General features: G+C 53.5%; 1 long non-coding RNA gene across 1 annotated transcript; it reads left to right on the forward strand.

The window, feature by feature from the left end:
• The first annotated feature begins 3605 nt into the window (after window positions 1-3605).
• LOC311164343 lies at window positions 3606-9101 on the forward strand. The gene is made up of 3 exons (XR_014616852.1): window positions 3606-3678; window positions 4439-4524; window positions 8465-9101. It is a non-coding gene; the product is annotated as an uncharacterized lncRNA (long non-coding RNA).
• Window positions 9102-10748: the final 1647 nt, after the last annotated feature.

Consider the following 10748-nt stretch of genomic DNA (forward strand, 5'->3'; position numbering starts at 1 on the left):
TCCCCTTCCTGCTTCTCCCACAGCGGGTGGGAGCAGGCAAGAGCCCAGTGCTGCCCCAGCCCGACCAGCCCCATCTCCATCCCTGCTTCCCCCGTGGGATGTGATGGGTTTGGGTGGAGGGGGGCTAAAGGGGGTCTGCGGGGGAGGAGGAGCCAGGATGGAGGAAGAGGGATAAAGGAAGAGCAGATGGAAGTGGAGGAGTGGGAGGAAGAGCAGGGATAGAGGAGCAGCAGGAGCAGGAGGAGGAGGAAGAAGAGGAGGCACCACCATTGCTCTCTGTATCTGCAGCCCCCCACCCCGGGAGCATCATCCCCACCTCACATCGTACAGGTGACTGGGGAGGAGGAGCTCGCCCCGAAAATCTTGGGTGCTCCCTGTGAGGGTTTTTTGGAGGGTCCAGCAGTCAGCTCATGGCAGACCCCTGGCCTTGGGCAGGGCGATGCCCTGGCCTGTGGGTTAGTCTCCCTGGGTCAGACTTGGGAGCCACGCGGCGATCACCCGGAGCCGGCGGGGTCTGAGGGGGACACCGGTTTTGTGGAACCCCCGGGAGAGCCGGGTACTGGGGAAGCATGGGAGCCACAGAGTGAGTAGAGTGGAAAGGGGTGACCCCAGAGCTGGGGAACCCCCAGCAGCCTGAAGAGAGGGGGAGGATGGAGAGTGGGGGAACCGTGGACCCCTTAGACACTGAAATGGGGAGCCCAGAAAGGGAGGATTGCTGGGATTCCCTGGACCCCCAACAGCCCAGATAATGTGGGAACCCTGGATAGGGGGACCCCAAAACAGGCAGGACCCCCAGAAGCCCAGAGACAAGGAACGACGTGGAGCTCAAAGTGGATAAAACAGAGAGGAGGAACTCCTGGAAGGGATTTTTTTTTGCTGAGTCTTGGAGCTTTTGGCTTTAATGTGGATCTCTTGGGCTGAATCTTTATTTATTTGGGGGGGAAGAGGTGAATTTTGTTCTTTCTGAAGTTTATTGAACTAAATGTTGGTGGTTTGGTTTTTGCAGGGAGCCGAATCTTAATATTTTGGAGGAGTCTATGCTTGAGTATTGAAGTTTTGGGTCTTTTAGGGCCGTGTCTTGGTATTTGAGGGGTATTTTTTGCCTGGATCTTAATATCTTGGAGGTTTGCAGGGACACAAGATACCTGATGAGTTCTGGAGATGGAGTTGGGCAGAAGGAACTCCAGCCCAACAGGCTCAACCCTTGTTTTCTCCACAAACCAGCATTTGTCAATCCCAAGCCTTGGCTAGATGGAGGAGGAGGCTCCCAGGAAGAGGAAGAACCTTGTAGAAGAGGCCTTTTTGAGCGGCTCCAGGGCGCAGGAATCCAATAGTGAGGAGGGAAATCCCCCAAGATCCTGCACAAGGAGAGGCTGCAAACCCAGCCCAGGGAGCTGAAGGGAGAAAAGAGCCCTCCTGTGCTCGTAAGGCAACCAGAGATCCAGCCAGAACTCAGAACTGGTGGGAAACCTCATGGCAGGGAGAAGCTCCAGAGGTGCTTGGAATGTGGGAAGGACTTCAGCTGAAGCTTCCACCTGAGGGAACACCAGAGGATTCAGATAGAGAAGCCTGACAGTTGTAGGGAATGTGGAAAGAGTTTTGGGTGGAGCCCAGAGCTCATCAATCACTGCAAGAGCCACACTGGGTGGAATCCCTATGAGTGTGGTGAGTGTGGCAAGAGGTTCAGGAAGGTCTCTGTCCTGATCGACCACCAGGGATCCACACAGGGTCAAAGCCCTATGAGTGCTTGGAATGTGGGAAGAGCTTCAGTTTCACCTCCCACCTGATCCAGCACCAGAACATCCACACAGGAGAACGCCCCAATCAGTGTGGGGACTGTGCAGAGGGCTGTAGCCAGAGCTCCCACCTGAGGGCACACCAGCACATCCATACCATGGAGAGGCCCTACGAGTGTCCTAAGTGCGGGAAGAGCTTCTCCATGAGCTCAACCGTGACTTGACACCAACGGAGGTACCTGTAAAGGGAAGCCCTGTGAGTGCCCTGAGTGCGGGAAGAGCTTTGTGCGCTGCTCCAACTCCCTCCCCCATGGGAGGATCTGTGTTGGATGATTCCCAGTGACCCCAGTTGGGCAGATTCCTGGTGATCCGTTGTCCTGGTGATCCAGTGTTGGGAAGAAATCTGGCTGGGGGGCTCCACATCTTCCCAGCTCCCTGTGAACACCTTGATGTAGGGACAGGAACATCCATGGGGACACAGACCAACAGCAGGAATTGCAGACTGATGGCCCTTGGAGATTCATGGGGATGCAGAGATCCACCTACAGCCCCCGGAGGAGCCCATGCCTGAGCATGGGGATGTCTGAGAGGAGGCTGTGACCCCGTGGGAGACCAATGGCCAGAGGGGACCCTGCTGGAGCAGCCTGTCCTGGAAGGACTGACCCCGGGGCACAGTGACCCACGCTGCAGCAGCTGGAGGGGGCTGTGCCCCATGGGATGGATGGGAGAGACCTCAGAGTGAAGCAGGAGAACAATTCCTGTCTCTGAGCGGAGGGAGAAGTCCCGGGGGATGAACTGAGCATGGCCCCATTCCCTGTCTCCTGCGCTGCCAGGGTAGGAGGTGCAGCTGGAGGGAGGGAAGGATGGGAGGAAGGTGTTTTTAAGGGTCTTCTTCTTATTCTACTGCTCTGAGCATGTTAGCAATAAATTCAATTAATATCTCCTGTTTTGCTCATGATATTAATTGATGAGGGAACTCTCCAGATCCTTAACTCCTGTACCCCTGGTTAAATTTTATCTCCTCTGTCCGGCTGTGGAGGGCAGTTAGAGAGCAGCTTAGGTGGGTGCCTGGCATCGGGCCAGCATCACTGCACTCCAAAGGGACATGTCCTTGTGTTGCCCTGTGCTATGGAGACACTGTTGCTGTTGTTTTTGTCTTAGGATTTTATCTTTTGCATTAAAGGCTCGTGAAGCGCTCCCGATGTCTCTCGTGCTCCCCCGGCTCCGGCAGCCCCGTCCCTTCCCCTGCTCCCGCTGCCACGTTCCATCCCGGCTGGAGGAGCCTTGGAGCTGCCGTGGGGGCCGTGGGGCTGCCCCGGGGGCTGCGCCCCGAGCCGGGGCCCCTTCCCAGAGCTCCCGGTCTGCCCTTGAGCCTGGAGCAGCCGGCGAGGGCTTCAGCTGGGACGGCAGAGAGGCGCTGCTGGGCGGGCCCGCATCACTTCTGTTTGGTTGGTTCTGCACCGATGAAGATGCTGATCAGATGCACTGATGGTCCTAATTAGGGGTAGGAGAAGTGAGGCTCCAGGGCTTCCCGTTGAGCCGGAGGCACCGAAGCGGCAGTGCCGGGAAAGGCGTGGCGGGAGCTGCGGAGAAGTTTGTTTGTGTTTGCAGCCCAATCCCCCTCGGGCCCGGGCCCGGCCCAGGGCTGTTCCTCAGCTCCGCCTTTGCCCTCACGCAGCCCGGGGGGCCCTGAGAGCGCGGGGCGGGGCCGTGGCGCGTGCAGAGCCCGGGCCTGGCTGCGATTGGGCGTTGGTGCCGTCAGTCGTGGTTGTGGCGCGCTGATTGGCGGGAGCGGGGCGGAGCAGGGCCCCGGGGCCGGGCTGAGGGCGGCCGTGGCTGCGCAGCGGCGCCATTGGCGGAGCGCGTGTGCGGACCCGGGAGCGGCGGCAGCGGGCGGAGCGCGGGGAGGCGGCGGCGGAGCTCGGAGGCGGCCGCGGCGCAGGTGGGAGCCGCGCTGGGTTGTGCGGGGGCTCGGGGCTCGCTGCGGGCCTCGGGGGCGGCAGGGGGCTCCGGCGGGTGGGTTGTGCCGTGTCCGGGCCGTGTGGGCCCTGGGCTGAGGGCGCTGCGGGAGCGGCTGCCCGCGGTCTCCTTGCCGGCGCTGCCTCGCAGGAGCCGCTGGCGGAGCAGCGCTGGCTCGGCCCGGTTCGTGTGGCTGGGCCAGAGGGGGCTGCCCCGTGCCGGGGCTGTGCGGGGAAATTCCCGTCGCCGGAGGTTTCTGTGCCCGGGGCAGCCAGAGGAGTCCTGTGCAAGTGACTTTATTGCTGAGCAGAGGGAGAGGCCGTGGGGCATTTGCCGTGCGGTCTCTGCCATTGTTGTACTCCGCAGCCTCCTTTTTATCCTCATTTTTCCGGCCGCTTCTCCCTTTGCCCCCTGGCTGAGGTACTTGGAAGGTTCGGACTTCCCGATCCGCCAACTCCTCGTCTTTGTTAATATGCGCTCCTAATTTTTTATAACGTCTGATATTCATCGTTCTGTTAAGTCTTTGTTCTTCTCGAAGTTCAGGAATTTAGCAGGTCTTTGAGCAGCACTCTCTGTCAATTAGTAACATTTTCTGAAACTGATGGTTTCTCCCGTTACTTCCCTATCTACAGGTCCCTGACACTGTCTCCAAGCAGATTCACGCATTGAGTCTGTTTTTTCTTACTGGGTCTTCTTTGCTTTAAAGATTATTCTCAGTGCCCTCATTCCGTGTCCTTTTGTAGCCGTTTCAGGATCAGGAGGCCTGGCTGCCACCTGCATCCCCTCACTCACCTGCTGAACGAGCTGCACTCCCAAGGTGTCGAGCATGGTAAAAAGATGAGAGTTGCTGTAGCACATGAGAGGAGAAAAAGCATTCGTTTAAGCCATGGTCTGCCAGGGAGCCACAAAACCGTGTCCCATTCCCATCCTTTCCACTTTTGGGCGGGAACATGAGCTGCTTTCTTATTTCCTTTGTTATCTGTTTCTCTACTTTTCCATTGTCATTTATTTGCCAACAGCAGCTTGAGTCATTTAATTTTCCACAAACTCCTCCTTTTCCTGCTAACAGATGATCTGATCCCATCCCCTGGTGAAATGTTGTGTTCCTCATTCCAGTGGATTGGTCAGCAGGAAGGTCAGGAGCTGGAGCTGTCTGGTTGGTTATTATTTGGAGGACAGCTTGTAATCTAACGATGCCATTGAAATGAGAAATGGGTTCTGTGGCTCCTGATATGAATTGGTTAGGGTTACCAGGGGCTGGCTCGTGGCGTTGTCAGATTTGTTCTGCTGGCCGTTCATCTTTTCCCCGTTTTTGGGTGCTCCTTCCAGCCAGGGCTGCATCAATTGTCTGCTTTTCTCTAATAAATCATCAAATACTTGGATTCCCAACTGATTTCTCTGAAGTTGTAGTAGCAGAAACACCCCAGTACTATAATACACCCTATAGAACACAGACAGTGACAGCACACGTTAGAGTGAGAACAGGGATGATTCCCCCCACTTATTTTAGTGAAGTTTTCCCAACATTCTCCATTTGCTGTTTCCCTTTGCAGCTGAACCCATTTCTGTTGCAGAGTCAGATATCCTCAGCAGGGGCTCTGCCTGGAGCTGTGCAAATTCCATCAGTGCAAGCAGGCAGAGCTTGGGCTGAGGGGCAGAGTGAATCAGCTCAATTCCTGCCCCAGGCAAGAGACCCAGGTACATTGTCCACACTTTGCCCTGCAGTGTTAATTTGCATTTCTAAAGCTCCTTTCCTGTTTGCCTAGAATGAGACTTCTCTTTCAGAGCCATTCTGTGATTCACATGTGCCCCCTAAAGGTTTTTTTTTTTTTAACAATACAGTGTTATCCGTTTAAGGATCACCTTTAAAGCTCTTCTAGTTTTTAAAAATGAAGCCTAAAGTTGAATATCGAAGAACCCATACCAAAATGTTTCCATCACTAACAGCCATACACACACATACACAAAAAGAATCCAAAGCAGTAAAGATTTTTTCTTTTTCTCCTATGACTAAAAACTGGCTCTCAAACCCCCAGCCCAACACTCCTAATCTAACTGGCAATATAAAAGTAGTTAATAGTTTATAGTAAATAGTAGTTTATAGTAAAACAGGTGAGTTTTACTAAATTTATCCTTAACTTTTTACCTTCCAAAACCCATTGAAATTGTTAATTGTTCATTGCTTCCAAGTTGCCGAGTTCTTATTCACGATTTGGTTTCCTATGGGACCCGGATTTCTTTGCCTGTGATGTTGATTAGGTGCACACTCCTGGATTTCCTTCTCAGCCTTTTCCAGACCAGGTGTCTCCAGCTCTGCCGAGGGCAGTGTCTGGGGTAGCTGTTGGTTGCTGTTTGCTGCTGTTGGTTGATGTTTTGTTGCTGGTCGTTATCTCTGTGGGCATCTTTTGGGCTGTTCCCAGTCTGTTGAGATGTTAAACTCATCTCCATTGAGTGGTGTAACATCCCTTGAAAAAAAACCATCGGAATTCCTTTCCCCAAGGCAAAGGCAAACCAAGCCTGAGTAGAGAAATACAATGTAAAAAATTTTAAAGAATATTAGATGGTGAATTTTCCAGCAGTGCAATCGCAGGCAGCCCAGTGTGTGAGTGTAAGTGAGCCCCAGAGTGGAATTGTGCCCTTGTGTTCCCCAGCAGCTGTGGCAGGGCAGGCCCAGCAAGCGCTGAAGCTGCAGCAGTGGCAGCAAGGCTTGGCCCCAGGGGCTGGAGATGCCGAGGAGGGTGGCCAGGCAGAGGATTTGAGCAGAGGATGTGTGGGCAGGCGCAGGGGCTTGGCCCGCTGTGGAGCCCTGGCTGCTGCTGCGTTGCCTTCAGGGCAGCTGAGTGGCGGCCTCCCCTGCTGCTGCTGCCGGCGGGGAGTGCAAATCTCCGGGGCTTGAGAGCCCTTGAGCCGAGGCTGAGGGGTCCCGGCGTGCTGAGCTGTGCTGGCGGCTGTTTGTGGCCTCAGGGACACTTGGCATGGGCCACTTGGCCACCAGTGGGGCTGCTTTGCACTCCTTAGGCAGGAGCCGATGTCCTGGGTGGGTGTTGGGAACAGCAAAGTGCCCAGGTCGGTGTGTCTCCTCAGTCTCTCCTAGTCTGGGTCTGGAGCTCTGTGCCTTGAATGCTGTCCTGGGTTCCTTGCCAGCCCCTCTCCAGGCTGTTCAAACAGGAGGCTGGGTTAAACCCTTGCCCTGTCCTCAGTTCTAAATCCTCCTGTGCCATTGAACAAGTTTCATACTCTAATAACCGAGCACTGCTCATCCATTTTGAGGCTCTTTTGGTTGTCAAAGCTTTAACTTGATGCCAGACTTGAACTATAGGAGATCCTCCTGTTGTCCTCAGTTTTCAGGCCTCAGTTCCCATGAAAGCTGTGTCTGCACAATTCTGCAGACAATGAGGCCTGTCTGGCCACTGGGTTCAACATTTTAGCAGAAGATTCCTTTGTCTTGGCCCTGTTTAACATTCACTTACATTTTATTTTCCCTGTCCAGGAGGGCCATGGATGGAGCCTCAGTTTATCTATTTTTTAACACTTGGAAATTCTGCTTTTCTTCTGCTGTCCATCCTTCTGGTTTCTTGACTGGCAGGATAGGAGTGTTGTAGGGAGTAATCCCTGGCTCCAAAAGCCCTGCCTTTAGCAGAGACTCAATAACAGGCTGTGAGCCCTTCCTTCCCTCTCTTGGAATAGGGATTTGTTAAAGTAATTAAATACGTTTTCCAAGATTAATTTGGATTCACACATTTGCCATAAAATCCCCTCTGAGAAATTATAATCACAATTTAGGAGCAAGCAAAAATTCATGCTTTTTGAACCTGTACACCACATGTACTAGCAGTGGTTGAAGAAAACATGCCTGCTCATTTTTCCCACTTACCCTCTGAACAATCAAAGAACTTCCTGTCAATTTTCTCCCCTTACATCTGAGATTCAGAGTGGGTTGAGAGGCCCCTGTGTCCATCAGGAGAGGCCTCCTCTCAATGCAGACCCACCCTGAATGTTCTCAAGGGCTGCAGTGTGGTGGGTCCCTGGTGTGATGGGAGCTGTGACACCCCTGCCAATCCATGTCCATCAAGGGCTGGGCTTGATCCTGCTGAGGGTGCTGCTGTCTCTGCTTGCAGTGTCCTTGTGCCCTGCAGCTGGAGCCCTGATTCGAGGGGCAGTTTGGGTGGGCTCTCCCCTGCCGAGGAGGGCAGTGCCTCTGCCAGGTGCTTGTGGCCGAGCGCGTCCCCTGGGTGCTGGGGCCCCCTTGGGCCCTGGGGCTGATCCCTCAGGGGCTGTAGGAACTGTGCCATGGCCTTTGCCTTCAGCTTGGCCTTTTTCTGCTCCCTTCTTGCATTCACCTGCTGTGCCTTTGTGCCCAAGTGCTGCAGGGCCTTCTTGTGCCACTCCTGCAGCCCCCCTCAGTGCCTGTGGGTGCTCATCCTCTGACAGCTGCTCTGCTTTCTGCAAAACCAGTTAATTTTACCGTCACCAAAATGTCCTAGGCTGATGTTAGAATGCTCGTGTCCCCATTCGTGTGTGCTGTTTGTGCTATTTTGTTCTCTGCCTTCAAGACTTGGTCTGAAGAGTTAATGTTTTGTTTTGGCTTCTTCTCAGCCGCTCCCCCACAGCTGGCGGGACATACAGACGGGACAGTACATAGTGCTGCTTTTGCTTTTTGCCTGGCTTTTCGCTTTGCTCTTGCTTCTGCTTCGCTTCTGCTTGCTCTTGCTTCTTCCTTCTTCTCATTAGTTAGTTTAGCTAAAGAGTCCAAATTTCTTCCTGGACAGTTTCTCCTTTCCTGTTTGGACCTACTTAAACCTGCTCCAGACTGGGACCTGGGAACACTGAGAGCTTGCAACTTGTGGCTGTAGCAGCTGCCCCAGTGCTGGAGGGACTGATACCAGAGCGACCACCCCAGGAGAGACTTTCTCAATTTGTCATCTTTTTTTTCAGAGCCGTGAAAGAGTGGTGTCATCCAGTATTGTTCATTTTGTGTGCTGGGGGGTGCTGTGCCTGTTAAATAAATAGGTTGTTTCCACTTTTCTCCAAGGAATTCTTCCCGAACCGGTTGGGGTGAGGGGCCATGTGGGTTTGCTTTCTGGAGGGGTCCCCCTTTGGGATTCTCTCCCAAATTTGCCCTAAACCAGGACACAAAATAAAATCCATAAAAGAAAATTCTGACACTTTCTCTTATAATCTGCCTTTCCCAGATGTTCCTTTGCCCTCCTCCTTGTGCTCATGATCCCCTCCCCAGCCCGTATCCCTGAGCAGGTCCCTGTTCTGCCTGTGTGTCTCCTCCAGGGTATCCACATCCTTAATTAGCTGTGGGAGAATGTGCAAGCTTCCTGAACATTCTCTCCTTTTCTATTACACATGATATTAATGGCTCTATTAAATCTTTGTTCTTCTTGAATTTCAGGAATTTAGCAGAACTTTGGCTGAGAGCAGTCTCTTTGTAAATGAAAACCTTTTTCTGAAACTGATGGTTTCTCCTGTCAGTTCCTCATCTACAAGTTCGTGGCCCTGTCTCCAAGCAGATTCACACCATCTGTTTGTAAAGACACATTCATTTATTCCTTTCAACACAATGGGAAAGGGAGATAGAAGTCATAAACGGACATTTGGGACATCTGGACTGAATGAAAGAAGGGGGTGGGTCACCCCCAAACTGAGCTAGGCAGAGCTGGGATTAGGGCAGGTGATGGAAAGGGGTGGGAGAGGGAGATTAGGGGAGGGGGCACAGCGGGAAAGGAGATCGTGTAGGGGGTCTCTTTGTGTCCCCATCACATCATTCCTGGAGTTATTCTCCAGGGCTCTGGAAGGGGATGGAGCTGCACTGGGGGGATCTCCAATCCTCTTGTCCATTCCTGGGGGATTTTTGGGGGTCATTCTCCCCATCCACCAGCCAGTGCTGCAGCAGATGTGGGGCAGAGGGGAGTACGAAAGAGAGGTCCAGGGCTGGCAAGGACCAGGCGTGGGAGCAAGAGTAGGGAGACAGGAAAAGTTTCATCCTGCAGGTGGCTAGGGAGGAGGAGATTGCCCTAGATATATCAGAGAGTTCTCACAAGAGTTTTTTTAGGCGGACTGTTTGGAGTTTACAGGTTGCAGACTCGAGATCCAAATATATTTGTGGGTCACTGCAAGGGGTTGGTTTTTTTGGGGGAATTTTGTATCTTGAAGGATCCCAATGCTGAGTTGCTGTTCCCTCTTTGGGGGATATTTGGGGTCCATGTGACAATCAGCAGGTACTGGTGGGGAGAGGACATGGGTCTTTGTGATGCTCCAGGAGAGCAGTGGGGGGGAAGCCTAAGACCCCTGCAGTGGGAAGAGAGGATAGCTCACCCAGAGCCAGAGGACCCCTGGCAGCCTGAAGGGCAGAGCAGAGCAGAAGGGCCTGGAGGGGGAGACCCCTGGGATCTGTGGAACCCTGGAGCAGAGAGTCAGGGAAAAAAGGATCACTGGACCATCAAAACCCCCTGGATCATCCATAAGCAAGACCCTAGAACGAGCCATGCCAGAAGCCAGGGGCCCCCCATCAGCCCAGTGAAGGGATACCCGCAGGACCCAAAAATGGAGAGACAAGAGAGGCAGATCTCCTATGTGGGGTTTTTGGGGGGCTGAGTCTTGGTGCTTTGGAGATTTTTATGGACACAAAACATCTGGTGACTTCCTGAGATGGACTTGTTCAGGAGGAGCCCCATCCCAAGGTGCTCATCCCCTTGTTTTTTGCCCCAAACCAGGATTTGTCCTTCTCAAGCTTGTGCCAGATGGAGGAAGAGGAAAAGCCACAGAGATCTCCCACAAGGAGAGGCTGCAAATCCAGCCCAGAGAGCTTCAAGGAAGAAAGACTCCCCTTGTGCTGGGAAAGTGAGAAATCCAGACACAGTTCAGAGCCGGTGGAGAAGCCTGAAGCTTGGGAGAAGCTCCACAAATGCTTGCAATGTGGGAAGGGCTTCAGCCAGAGCTCGAACCTGATCCAGCACCAGATGTTCCACACTGGGGAACGTCCATATGAGTGTGGGGAATGTGGGAAGAGCTTAAGCCGGAGCTCCTACCTAATCCATCACCAGA

Source organism: Fringilla coelebs (genome assembly GCF_963513975.1).
Source record: "Fringilla coelebs genome assembly, chromosome: 31".
In the NCBI taxonomy this organism is placed as follows: domain Eukaryota; kingdom Metazoa; phylum Chordata; class Aves; order Passeriformes; family Fringillidae; genus Fringilla; species Fringilla coelebs.